Raw genomic sequence first — 14,437 nt, forward strand, 5'->3', positions numbered from 1 at the left:
TGCACACCTCACCACGGTCCCCCCCAAAACACAGCCTCATTTACAACTCTGTAAAGGAAAATTTCACATGCTTTCCCTAGAGATTTAAAGCATGGAGTCATTAGCGTAAACGCTGTTGCCACTCAGCAATTTGAAGGAAATCTAAATGCTCTTCCTCAGATGGTGCCAATTACAACAGCCGACGGAGGTGACCTCCTGCCTGCCCCACGCTGTGGCAGCAATCACCGTGTATCTTCTCAAATTGAGGCAAAGTGGACTCTATTCTTCCCTCAGCTTGTAAGCACTCTCCTCATGTGCCTGGCACAATTCTCTCTGTGCCTCTGCCCTGTGCTCCTTTCCCATTCTGGCTACACGATGACTAAGAGAGATGAAAACTGCAAGCATACAGCCAATCTCTGCTTGTGTCATTTATGCTGGACATCCTTTTGACCAAAGTCAGTGCCCCAAACCAGCACAGCAGGAAAATAGATTCTGCCTCCGTAAGACTACACAGCAAGCATGCATGATAGAAAAACAAGAATTCAGTCTACCAGACCATGCACCCACCTCTGCTGGGGAAGAGTTTTTTTCCTCTCCAAAGAATCTTCACGAGAAAAAATAACTGGACCAACAAAACATCACATCAGCCTTTATTTACTCAAAAGGAATGTGTAGGCTGGGCACGGTGGCTCATACCTGTAATCCCAGCACTTTGGGAGGCCGAGGCAGTTGGATCACCTGAGGTCAGGAGTTCAAGACCAGCCTAGCCAACATGGTGAAACCTCATCTCTACTAAAAATACAAAAATAATTAGCCGGGCATGGTGGTCGGTGTCTGTAATCCCAGTTACTCGGGAGGCAGGAGAATTACTGGAACCCAGGAGGTGGAGGTTGCAGTGAGCCGAGATCACACCACTGCACTCCAGCCTGGGAGACAGAGGGAGAGTCCATCTCAAAAAAAAAAAAAAAAAAAGGAAGGTGCAGAAGGTGCAGTTTACCACTCCAGGCCAGACTGGCTTTTCCCTTGGGCAGAATAGATGATTATATAGAAGTGTCTTGGAGGGCTGTCTTGTCTGAAATCCTATAGTTCATTCCCTGGGGTTCAGTAATGTTCCCACATGATGCGCTTTCTAATAATACAAATTTCATTTCCTTTCATTCCATTCACAGTACCTCCGTGTGAAGAAGCCAGGGACTGCATGAAGACACTGAATGGCTCAGTAGGAGAAGTGGTGAATGAGATTTGCTGAAATGCACGGTGTGGTAGATTGAATTCTTGTTTGTCTATCATGCATGCTTGCTGTGTAGTCTTATGGAGGCAGAATCCATTTTCCTGCTGTGCTGATGTAGGGCATTGGCTTTGGCCAAAAAGAGGTGAGCATAGATGACACAAGCAGAAATTTGCTGTTTGCTTGCACAGTTGGACAGGCACTCTTGCCCTTCTGTTATTGACATGAGAAGAGCTTCCCTTGAATGGCTTCTCCATCTTTAACATGGACCCCATAATGAGTACACATGGAGCAGACTGAGGTCCAAATCATAGAGGTGGAAGGGATGGGGCCAACCAGACTCATAGCTTCAAGAAGCAGAGACTCCCAGATGAGCCCAGTTTAGTTTAAAAAACACATGCTATTTTTCTTTACCACTGAATTCTTTTTGATCTGTTTGTTACACAGCAATAGCTGACTGACACAGAGGTCAAAGATGCTGGTGAGAAAGTTGGGCTGGCCAAATAAGACTTTATCACCTTCTCTAAGTTGCCTAGACAATCTCTGCTCTCATCAGAAATCACAGGTCCGTGCATGGCTTTACCAAAAACCTGGTTCATTTTTGTCTCCTTCATGATTATTTGCAGGATAATGATGTCATTAAGAAGCTTTTAAAACTTTCACATTAGCCAAGGGATGGGATCAGAAGAAACACTTTGGCAGGATTTCAAAACCGAAGGGGAGTTGTGAGAGGTGGGTTCATTTATAATAAAAACAAATGACTTGAAGGTTTTAGTTTTCAATTATTAAGGTTCTAGTGCCAAAGGCCCAGCCATGCAATTTAGTTCTTAGCTATTTTTGCTAATATCTTCTCAATGCTTGATGTCTAAATACCCAGTCAATCAACAGCCATTACAGAGTTCTTATTACATGCAGTGTTGCATATTGAGCTGTGGAGAGAATATAACAAGAAAAATCGCTCCCTGTTCTTTGAGAATTTATAATTTAGAGTAAACACAAGCCATAAATAGATCAATTATTCTTTTAAATGTTGAAAGAATTTTATCAATGGGCTCTTTAATAACTTTTAATTTTTATACATTATTATAATGTGTATTTCTTCCAAGTAACTTACAAAATATAAAAAAGCACAAAGAAAAGATGGATTGCCAATAATCCTAACATTCAGATAGACGTTGTTAACATTGTGATGAACAATTTTCAAACATTTTTTAAGGTATGCATACCTTTGTACACACGTTTCTTTTTGAAAGCAAAATGGTATCATGTTGCTTTTGGCAATGGCTATCTTCCATGTTAATAATTATTGATCTGTAGCATAATTTTAATGGCTGTAAAGTATTCCCCTGCATAGGTATGCCATTATTTGTTTCATCAATCTCCTACCAATAGTCATTTAGGTTATTTTCTGAGTTTTCTCTATTATAAAAAGCAAGGCTGTTAACATCTTCGTACCTTCATCTGTGTCCAATTGACCCCTTCTGGTCTTAGGACAAGTTCCTGTGAGTGAAATGTTTAGGTTAAGTGTGTGGTATTTCTAGAAAGCATGTGATCCATGTGGGTAAACTGACTTCCAAAGTTTCCATTTTAAATGTCTTCTCTAAAAAACAATTATTTTGAGTAGATAGTCATGTCTCAATTGAAACATGTCATGAGGTCGGGCTCAATCCCAGCACTTTGGGAGGCCAAGGAGGGTGGATCACCTGAGGTCAGGAGTTCGAGACCCACCTGGCCAACGTGGAGAAACCCTCTCTCTACTAAAAATACAAAAATTAGCCGGGCTTGATGGCAGGTCCTTGTAGTCCCAGCTACTTGGGAGGCTGAGGCAGGAGAATCACTTGAACCCGGGAGGCAGAGGTTGCAGTGAGCCAAGATCACACCACTGCACTCCAGCCTGGGTGACAGAGTGAGACTCTGTCTCAAAAAAAAAAAAAAAAAGAAAAAAAAAATCATGTCATGAGTTTGAGTCTGTCTCTTTAAGTCAAGTGCTATTTTCTCAAGTTAATAAGTTGGTTTGAAAAGCCTGATGTACTTGCAACTCAATTAAAAACTTTGAATTTTGCTCCTTTTTTTTTTGACAATGGAGTTTTGCTCGTGTTGCCCAGGCTGGAGTGCAATGGTACGATCTTGGCTCACTGCAATCTCCGCCTCCCGGGTTCAAGTGATTCTCCTCCCTCAACCTCCTGAGTAGGTGGGACTACAGGCACCTGCCACCATGTTCAGCTACTTTTTTTGTGTTTTTAGTCGAGAAGGGGTTTCACGATGTTGACCAGGCTGGTCTGGAACTCCTGACCTCAGGTGATCCACCCGCCTCAGCCTCCCAAAGTGCTGGGATTATAGGCATGAGCCACCGCGCCCAGCTCGAATTTTGCTGCTTTCTACTTAATGTCCGTAAGTAGACGGACATTCTTTCTCTCTAGTTCACCGGACAATCAGGTATACATGTGCAGAAAAGAAAATGGGACAGAAGGTGCGAAAGCATTGCTCCTGAGACTTTGACTCTGACTCACTCTGCTTGCCTTCTGTTTCTCCTCCCGGCTTGCCGTCCTCACAGCAGTGACTGCTTTCAACCAACCAGGCACTCATCTCCATCACCAGACACCTCCAAAAGGCTCCAACGTTTCCATGGATCGGAAAACTGGCTGCCTGGAGATGGGACCAGCACTGCCTCACTCACCAAATTCCCTCCTGCTCCCTGATGGTTAGGGCTGGGTTCTTCACCCACGTGCTGCCCTTGGTTTGCTTCTCTGGGCAGACAAGTTTTGCTCTAAATCAATGATCTTCTGATTTAGCGGAAAAGGATATTGCACGCAAGGAAGGAGCTCATACGGGAACTTAAATGTGGACATACAAGTTTTGCTCTAAATTGAGGATCTTCTGATTTAGCAGAAAAGGCTATTGCACGCAAGGAAGGAGCTCACAACATAACTGAAATGTGGAGTGTCTTTCATAGAGCACTGTGGAACTAACAGACCCAGGAAGGGGCACTTCCTGCCCCGATGGGCTGGCTTTTCAGTGGATCTCTTTTTACTGAGTTCTTCTTTTCCCCGCAGGCTTTTTCAGTTTCTGGTCCCCAAGCTATGTGTCTGACCTCCTGGAGAGTTAAAAAGCAATGAAAACCAAAGCCAAATATAGCAAAAGAAAAGAAGGAAGGAGAACTGAGGGCACCTGCATTCTCTACATTTCCGGAGACACGCAGATTCCTTGAGTTCTTTTGTGTGGAACTTGCTCTTTCCCCATCTGATTTCTCTGACTCCATCTAGGGAACCAGAAGATGGGCAGGGGCTGAAATGGGCCCCTTCCTTAAATCCAAGCCATGTCTGCAGAAGTCAGTGATTTTACAGCTTTCTCTGGAGGAGGAGGGGTCTATTATCCTAACTACTCTTTCCACCTCTGTCTCTTGTTTTAAAAGGTACATCTAAAGCAGAGGGCACATAAAGGTCAAAAATAAAAGGATGGAGAAAAAGATCTGTCCGTAATATACTACCCAAAAGACTGTGGTACTTAGATAAATATTAGACAAAATGGACTTAAAGACAAAAAGCATTAGAAGGCATAGAGTTGGTCTCTGCATAATGGTAATAGGTTCTATTTAGCAAGAAGATACAGCCATTCTATGCAGGGATACACTGGGTAAAATATCTCTAGACAGATGAAGCTAAAAATGGACAGAACTGCAGGGGAAATTGATAAATCCACCCTTACAATTCTTTCAATTATTGATAAGCCAATCAGATCAACGAGCAAAGATATGGGAGATCCACACAAGCCACAGCCTTGACCCACATGGAATTCTGCCTTCAGTGCTAGATACAGAGAGAGCCTTGACCACCTGCAGACACTAATCATGTGGTTGCTAGGTCACACAGTAGCCTCCATAAATCTTACAGAATAGGTTTCGTACAGTCTTTGTTCTCTGATTACATCGCTATGAAGTTAGAAGCTTCTCGCTCTGCCGCCCAGGCTGGAGTGCAATCATAGGTGACTGCAGCCTTGACCTACTGGGCTCAAATGATCCTCCTGCCCCAGCCTCCCAAACAGTGAGGACCGTTGCTGCATGCCACTATGCCCGGCTAATTTTTTTTTTTTGAGACAGAGTCTCCCTCTGTCACGGCCCAGGCTGGAGCGCAGTGGCCGGATCTCAGCTCACTGCAAGCTCCGCCTCCCGGGTTTACGCCATTCTCCTGCCTCAGCCTCCCGAGTAGCTGGGACTACAGGCGCCCGCCACCTCGCCCGGCTATTTTTTTGTATTTTTTTTAGTAGAGACGGGGTTTCACCGTGTTAGCCAGGATGGTCTCAATTTCTTGACCTCGTGATCCGCCCGTCTCAGCCTCCCAAAGTGCTGGGATTACAGGCTTGAGCCACCGCGCCCGGCCTTTTTTTTTTTTTTTTAAGAGATGAAGTCTTGTTATATTGCCCAGGCTGGTCTCAAACTCCTGGCCTCAAGTGATCCTCTTGCTTCAGCCTCCCAAAGTGCTGGGATTATAGGTGTGAGCCACTGGTGCTTGGCCAAGTTGAAAGTTAATACAAAAAGGTCAATTTTTAAATGCTCATGAGTTGAGAATTTAAAAACACACTGCTAAATAACTTGTGGGTGAGTGAAGAAATCTTAATGCAAGTAGAGAAAGAGTCAAAAGGCGTGCAGTGGGCGTCCTTCCAAACTCGGCCGTTCGTCCTTTTAAGGTCCCCATACGAATCTTTGACAATGACCTTGCTTTTTGAGCAAAAACAAAATGTCCCAGGCTTATCACATGCCCTTTGGTCTCAGATCTTGGGTCAGCTATTTCAACAAGGAATGTTAGCTCCTGTTAGAGGAGGATGGTATTTAGATATCAAAATACGGGTGCAAAGGTGCTCACTGTCCCTGTAATGGTGCACCTAGGACACCCTGGCTTGTCCTTGCTTCTACATCTTTTCAGTAGACACATGCATTTTTTTTTTTTTTTTTCTGAGACGGAGTCTCACTCTGTCACCCAGGCTGGAGTGCAGTGGGGTGATCTCGGCTCACTGCAACCTCTGCCTTCTGGGTTCAAGTGATTCTCCTGCCTCAGCCTCCCAAGTAGCTGGGATTACACGTGCTTCCCACTGCGCCTGGCTGATTTTTGTATTTTCAGAAGAGATGAGGTGTCACCATCTTGGCCAGGCTGGTCTTGAGCTCCTGACCTCGTGATCCACCTGCCTCGGCCTCCCAAAGTGCTGGGATTACAGGCGTGAGCCACCATACCCTGTCCCTTCTTTCTTGCTTTTTCTTTCTTGAGTTTTGCACTGTCACCCAGGCTGGAGTGCAGTGGCACGATGATCTGGCTCACTGGAGCCTGGACCTCCTGGGCTCAGGTGATCCTCCTGCCTCAGCCTCCCGAGCAGCTGGGACTACAGGCATGTGCCACCATACCTGGCTAACCTTTGACATTTTTTAGTAGAGACGAGGTCTTGCTATGTTGCCCAGGCTGGTCTTGAACTCCTGGGCTCAAGCGATCCTCCCACCTCAGCCTCCCAAAGTGCTGGGATTACAGGCATGAGTCACAGAGCCTGGCTGTCTTATTTTGTTTTGATTTAATTTTGTTTTTAAAGAAAGGTATTTTAAGCAATTACATGGCTCCAATGTCAAAACCACGTAACACAGAATATTCAGGGAAGTTGGAATTCCATCTCTGTTCCCTCCACCCATTCCTCCCTGGCCCCACACGTAACCATCTGTTGGTGGTTTGAAAAACAGAGGGTGTGTGTGTGTGTGTTTTGAAAGAAAGAGAGAGTGAATTCCTCCTTTTTAAACTCAAAATCCAACATACTGTGTGAGTCAGGAAAGGCTGTGCTTTCACATAGATTTGGTAACAGCCCCAAATCTGAGGTGCTTCACCCAACAAAAGGTCATCTCTCACTCACATGACTTCTCCACTGAGGGTCCACAGGAGGCATTTCTGCAAGGTCAGGGGTCCCCGCCTACCGCCCTGCCCTCCTGCAGTTGTGCGGGCTGGAGCGCACACCCACGCACTTTCCACGATGGGGAAATGAAAACAGCTGAGACTGTTGGCAGCCTTTGCCAGTTTCCTGAGCCAACACCAACTCTTCCCTCCCTCTTCCCTTCTCATGTTATTATTGTTAAGTCTCTAATTTTTTGTATGGTCTCTCTGAGCTGGAAATGTTAAATTGGTCTCTGTTTTCCCGAGCAAACTCTGACTGATACAGGTGGAGTCTGGCTCTTATTTTCCCCAATTTGGCATCTTACAATTTCCAACTCTCACGGAGAGAGGGGTGAGTATCTCAGGTCGGGGGGCACCCCTAAGGTTACAGCCCTCAGAACGAAGGAGCATTAGCCTCAGCAGACACTCAGACATATGACAGAGCCGTGTTCGTGGAGATGGCTAAGGCGCTGGGGCAGGAATAGAAAGAAGCAAAGGAACAGATTTGAGAATCTAGGAGTAGGTTCAAGTACCCATGGGAACCTGGTGAGTGATAATGTGGCACTGGCTTTCAAATCACAGGCAAAAACTGGATTATTAACACATCATTTTGGGCAAATTGACAAGCCATTTTTACAAATATGATAGAACATTGAATTGTGACCACATTCTTTTTATGAAAATAAGTTCTGCTGGACTCAAGTGATCTTCCTGCCTCAGTCTTCCTAGTAGCCAGGACTACAGGCATGAGCCACTGTGCTTGGCTTACTTTAAAACTTTTTTTGTAGAGATGGGGTCTCGCTTTGTTGCCTAGGTTGGCCTCAAACTCCTGGCCTCAAGCGATCCTCTTGCCTCAGCCTCCCAAAGTGTTAGGATTATAGGTGTGAGCCACCACACCCAACAAAAATGTATGCTTTATGAAGGCAGAAACTTGGTTTTTCACTGCTGAATTTCCAGTACAAGCACAGCGCCCAGGACTTGGGAGAAGCCCTGTAATTGTTTGCTGAATGAATCCTGATCATCAAATAAGACATTTGCATGGATTAGTCCAGGGGTCAGACAATGTGACTTGCGAGTCAGCTTCTGGCCCTTCTCTTGTTGTTGTAAATAAAGTTTTACTGAAACACAGCCACGCCCATTAACTTACTTTCGCACCACGGTGACAGAGGTAAGTAGTTGCAACTGAGATTGCCTGACCTGTGAAGCTGAAAACTACTATCTGGCCTTTTATTGAAAAAGTTTGCCCACTTCAGGCTGGGCGCGGTGACTCATGCCTGTAGTCCCAGCACTTAGGGAGGCCAAGGCGGGTGGATAACTTGAGGTCAGGAGTTTGAGACCAGCTTGACCAACATGGTGAAACCCTGTCTCTACTAAAAATACAAAAATTAGCCAGGCACGGTAGTGGGTGCCTGTAATCCCAGCTACTCAGGAGACTGAGGCAGGAGAATCACTTGAAACCAGGAGGTGGAAGTTGCAGTGAGCTGACATCATGCCATTGCACTCCAGCCTGGGCGACAGAGCAAGACTCTGTCTCAAAACAAAACAACAAAACAAAACAAAAAACAAAAGTTTGCTCACTTCTATATTAGTTGATCAGATCAGCTAGTTTCCCCTAAGAGGACAGCACTTTGGCGGGAAAAAATACGGTATTCATTTTGATTTTTCAGCACTTCCTTTTTGACCTCATTCATCATTTATTTAGTCAGACATTGTACTGAGACCTCAGATTCTGTGGATGGGTAGGGAGCCAGCTAAGCCTGGTAGGGTAGAAAGATGTGTCAATACAGGTCCACAGTCCCTACATGCAACTCCAACATTCAAAAGTTCTGCAAACTGAAAGTTTTTGGTGCTCTGCTGGCTGCAAAACCTGACCTGATGAGAGACTATTTATAATCATTATTTTCCCCACTTACTCTGAATATTCATGAATTTTGCTGCAGAAATATTAATGGTTTTGATCATGGGGTGCTTCATCCAGATCCCTCAGGGGTTTTAACGCAATATAGAGCAGCTGCGGACGCAATGTATTATCTTTTTGAAGGCTGCAAAATGCTGAATTCCGAAACACATCTGGCCCCAAGGGTTTCGGGTAAGACACCTTGGCCTCTGATTGTAACATGACACCATGTAGTTATAACTGAGTTACAAATGGAGGACTCGACTTTGTACAGCAGGAGAAGAAAAATCCTGTAAAACTGAGGAGGCTTGGGGACTCAAGTGGGTGGCTCTTAGTGGGCATCTGGTCACTAAGTATATATTAGGCATTCAGGAATGCTTGGGGAGATGACAGAGGAAGCGAGGGAGAGTTACAGAATAAGCTAGAAAAATCAAAAACAAATTTCTCATATTTCCTAGGGCTGACCCTATCTGAGGCCCCTTCTGTTATGAGTTAAACTCATTCACCTCCTAGTAAAATTGTGCCACTTCTGTGATGTTGATGTCTTTCTGACCCTTTCCGCGATCTCTTCTTTTTGGCTGATGTCCCCTTCCCTAGATATCTAGTATCCTCATGTTGGAGACATTCCCCTACATTTCGGGTTCTGGTTCTGGTGAGGACACTGGAATGACAGCGCTCCCTGTCCCCAGCCTCCTAAATCACCGGTTCAGGTGTCAACACAAGGTGTGTTCTGATTGGAGAGGGCAGGTCACATGTCCCAGCTAGAGTTGCAAAAGAGGCTGGGAAAATGAGGTCTAGTATTTTCAGTCCTGGTCGTGGGAGGAGTCTTTACCCCTCCCTGTGGATCCCCTCCCCCCACTCCCCAAGAAGGTGAGAACTTGTCAAATGCTAAGAAGAGTTAAGATACTGGGCATGTAGGATGAATGACACACTGGCCAACGTGTTGGAGAAGTAGAATGATTGTAAAACAAAATGGAGCTAGAAAACCAATGAAATCATGGAAATTCCAAAATGATCTATTGTTTGGATTGTGTTTTCTATGCATTTATGCCAGTCTTTGCATTTTTTTTTTTCTGTCCTCAATTTGGGATTAAATTATACTTTCAGAAGCTAGTCATTTTTTATGGACTGATTGAATGACTTCATTGATTTGAAAGAACATTCAGCCAGCTGCCTTTAATTGCTTTTTCCCTTCAAATCAAATGTGCTTAGATTCAGGCCTAGGTCTGCTCCAAATTAAGTGATTATATGTTGTTGCCTCCATATTCTCCTCTAATTTCTTCCAAGTAAATAGGCTGTTCACTTCCCCTCCTAAAAGTAATGACCCTTTCACAGAGGTAACACCTGCCGGCCGGGCACGGCGGCTCACGCCTGTAATCCCAGCACTTTGGGAGGCTGAGGCAGGCAGAACACAAGGTCAGGAGTTCGAGACCAGCCTGGCCAATATGCTGAAACCCCATCTCTACTAAAAATACAAAAATTAGCTGGGCGTGGTGGCGTTTGCCTGTAATCCCAGCTTCTTGGAAGCCTGAGGCAGAAGAATTGCTTGAACCTGGGAGGCAGAGGTCACAGTGAGGCGAGATCGTGCCACTGCACTCCACCCTGGGCCAGAGGGCAAGACCCCCCCATCTCAAAACAACAACAACAACAAAACACCTGGCATCCTGGGCGTTTGGCTTCCTAGGGAGAGGTGGATTTTCATAGTGTAGGCAGCTCCCTTAGAATTCTTATTAAAAACTGAAGGATAGAGAGAGAGAACGGGAATGGTTGCCGGGATGATAAAGTAGGAAAAGTGATGTCTGTAATCGAGTTGCTTTTCTCTTTGCTGAATTTGATTCATTAAAAATGGAGAGTGATTGAGCACCTATTCTATGTAGAGCTCTACTCACAGCAGCATAATCTCTATTTATCTATGACATCAGGTCAGAGCTGTTGAGATCTGTCTCTCTCTTTTTGTTTCTCTCTCTCTATGTATGCATGTATTTATGTATGTATGTATGTATCTATCTATCTATCTATCTATCTATCTTTATGGCATAAAGTCAGAGCTGATGAGATCTCTCTCTCTATGTACCTGCCTATCATCTATCTATATCTATCTTATCTATTTGTCTATCTATCATTTGTCTATGTTTATTGCATAAGGTCAGGGCTATTGAGATTTCTCTCTGCGTATCTATCTATGTATCTGTCTATGGCATAAGGTCAGGGCTGTTGAGATCTCTCTCTCTCTCTATGTACCTGTCTCTCTCTCTCTCTCTGGCATAAGGTCAGAGCCATTGAGATCTCTTTCTCTCTATGTAGCTGTTTATCATCTATCTATCTATCTATCTATCTATCTATCTATCTATCATCTATATTCAGTCTATATATATGTATGTATGCATGTATGTATGTGTGTATGTGTGTATCTATCTATTCTATGGAATAACATCAGGGCTGTTGAGACCTGTCTCTCCCTCTCTCTCTGCATATATGCTATACTGTCAGAGAGGACTGGAGGAGCATAGGTGAGAAGGAGGTTGTAGGTGAGAGGCAAAGCTCAAGCAGAGAGACAGAGGTAAAAATGAAAAAACAAACAACAACAACAAAAAACCAAAAAACCAGCCATGACTGAGGACAATGATGATGTCTTAATCGGTCTGTGTTAGGTATATGGATCCGTGGCAATTGTTACAGCTTTGGGAGGAATAGCTTCTTGTGGAATTAAAATCCTTTGAAATGCAGTTTCTTGGGCACCTTGAAAAGCAGAGAACGTAAGTGGCTATCATGAAATGCAATCTAGTTAGAACAAATTGTCCAGGCATGAAGGTGAATTAGCTGCAGAGATGCCGACTGGTAGGGCCTGCCCGATTTGGTGACTGCCATCAGCTCTATTATCAGGTGATAATTATTCGAAATGACCTCTCAGCCCATCTCTGGGCTAGTACAGAAGAGTGACGGTGTTCCCTAATCCGGTTAAAAAAACCGTTTGTGTCTGAATTCCATTTGAATGAAGGGAACTCAGAATTGACAGGGGGTAGATGGAGACAGCTGGAGGCCTGGGTAAGGCTGGGGGCTTAGGAGCTGACTCTTCTCAGGGAAGCTTTTACTCCAACATTTCCTAGAGGCGAGGACTTTGATAAATGGTAAAAAGGAATGAAGAATCCATGCAGGTGTCACAAAAGAAAAAAGGAAGAAAGCCAAGGCCTCCCTCGTCAGCGTCGCCGTCCATTTCTGCCTCTATGAGCAAGATCCCATTATCTTCTACAAACATCACCTCCCCTCTGGGGCCCACATTCCTTATCTTTCCTAATTGTGAACATTATCCAAAGACTAATCTTGAATGTGAGTATTTTTGATAATCTTTTCTTGAAGACCTCTGGTGTTTTTAAGACTGTTTTCTTTCAGACAAGGTCTTGCTCTGTTGCCTGGACTGGAGTGCAGTGGCTCGATCTCAGCTCACTGCAGCCTCCGCCTCCCAGGCTCAAGCAATCCTCCTGCCTCAGCCTCACAAGTAGCTGGGACTACGGGCTCGCAGCCACCACGCCCAGCCAATTTTTGTATTTTTAGTAGAGATGAAGTTTCACCATATTGACTAGGCTGGTCTCGAACTGCTGAGCTTAAGTGACCCATCTGCCTTGGCCTCCTAAAGTGCTGGGATTACAGGCATGAGCCACTGCGCCCGGTCAGAGAGAACTTTTTTTTTTTGAGACAGGGTCTCATTCTGTTGCTCAGGCTGGAGCGTAGTGGTGTGATCTCTGCTCACTGCAGCCTCTGCCTCCTGGGTTCAAGCAATTCTCTCACCTCAGCCTCCTGAGTAGCTGGGACTACAGGTGTGCACCACCATGACCAACTAATTTTTTGTATTTTTTGTAGGAACGGGGTTTCACCATGTTGGCCAGGTGGTTCTCGAACTCCTGTTCTTAAGTGATCTTCCTGCCTCGGCCTCCCAAAGTGCTAGGATTACAGGCGTGAGCCACCACACTCAGCCTTCACATTTCACCTACTGCACGTTGAAGCCTTGGAAGTCTACAGTTCCCATAGTGACCTCAGTCCCCTTCCTGGATCTCTGCCCATTTGCATGGCGTTTCTGCTTAGGGCCCCTTCCCTTGTCTCAAACAAAAATGTCTCAAACGATGGAGATCAGCTTCCCAGCCCATTTACTAATATTTATCTGTTTCCATCAAGGGTACCACTATTCTCAGTCATGAGGCTTTGAAACTCCTCTTCTCCTATCTGTTGATTTGTGCATTCAGACATCCAAGAATGTAACTTTTATTTTTAAAACCTTCCTTGAGGCCAGGCACAGTGGATCACATCTGTAATCCCAGCACTTTGGGAGGCTGAGGCAGGAGGATCACTTGAGCCCAGGAGTTTGAGACCAACATGGGCAATTTAGCAGGACTCCATCCCTACTAAAAATAAAATAATTAGCCAGCATGGTGGTGCATACCTGTGGTCACAGCTACTCAGGAGGCCAAGGCAGGAGGATTGCATGAGCCCGGAGATGGAAGCTGCGGTGAGCTATGATTGCACCACTGCACTCCAGCCTGGGTGACAGAGAAAGACTCTGTCAAAAAAAAAAAAAAAAGATTCTTTCTTGAGTTTATCTTTTCCTTAAAAAAACCTTTTTTATTAGGGTACAAGACAGACACCCACTGAAATGTACTAAAGAAAGCGTACATCGTGTGTGCATGTGTATGTGTAACTATTACCCCACTAAAAAATTTAGAACATCCCCATGATCCCAGAAGTAAGCCTCCCTTGGCTTCTAACCTGTCAATATCTGACCCTAGAGGGAGCTGTACTAATGTGATTCGCATGGACACAGATCAGTTCGCCTGTCTCACATTTCACATGAAGGAAACCTCACACTCTACACTATTTTGTGTCTGGTCAACAGAATTTTGACCTGTAAAATTCATGCATGATACTGCTTGTAGCATTCTTTTTTGCTGCTCTATAATATTCCATTGTCTAATATGTCATAGTTAATGTATCCATTCAGTTCCTTTTTTTTTTGAGACAGAGTCTCACTTTGTCATCCAGGCTGGAGTGCAGTGGCACGATCTTGGCTCACCGCAACCTCCACCTCCCAGGTTCAAGCGATTCTCCTGCCTCAGCCTCCCAGGAAGCTGGGATTGCAGGGGCTTGCCACCACGCTTGGCTAATTTTTGTATTTTTAGTAGAGACGGGGTTTCACCATGTTGGCCAGGCTGGTCTAGAACTCCTGGCTGGCCTCAAGTGATCCCCCCGCCTCAGCTTCCCAAAGTGCTGGGATTACAGGTGTGAGCCACTGCACCCAGCCTCCATTTAGTTATTGATGGACATTTGGGTTGTTTTAGGTTTGGGGCTGCTATGAATAAAGTTGGTCTGAACATCATAGCTTGTGCTTTTGGCAGGCAAATGCACTTACTTCTCTAATAACAGAGTTGCCGGGTAGGTATATGC

At 44.9% G+C, this 14,437-nt stretch overlaps 1 long non-coding RNA gene across 1 annotated transcript; it reads left to right on the plus strand.

The window, feature by feature from the left end:
- The first annotated feature begins 1,161 nt into the window (after positions 1–1,161).
- LOC117072907 lies at positions 1,162–4,741 on the plus strand. The gene is made up of 3 exons (XR_004433005.1): positions 1,162–1,352; positions 1,834–1,939; positions 3,762–4,741. It is a non-coding gene; the product is annotated as an uncharacterized LOC117072907 (long non-coding RNA).
- The last annotated feature ends 9,696 nt before the right edge of the window (positions 4,742–14,437 follow it).

The sequence above is a fragment of the Trachypithecus francoisi genome, unplaced genomic scaffold, assembly GCF_009764315.1.
Source record: "Trachypithecus francoisi isolate TF-2019V2 unplaced genomic scaffold, Tfra_2.0 Lachesis_group4, whole genome shotgun sequence".
Taxonomy (NCBI): domain Eukaryota; kingdom Metazoa; phylum Chordata; class Mammalia; order Primates; family Cercopithecidae; genus Trachypithecus; species Trachypithecus francoisi.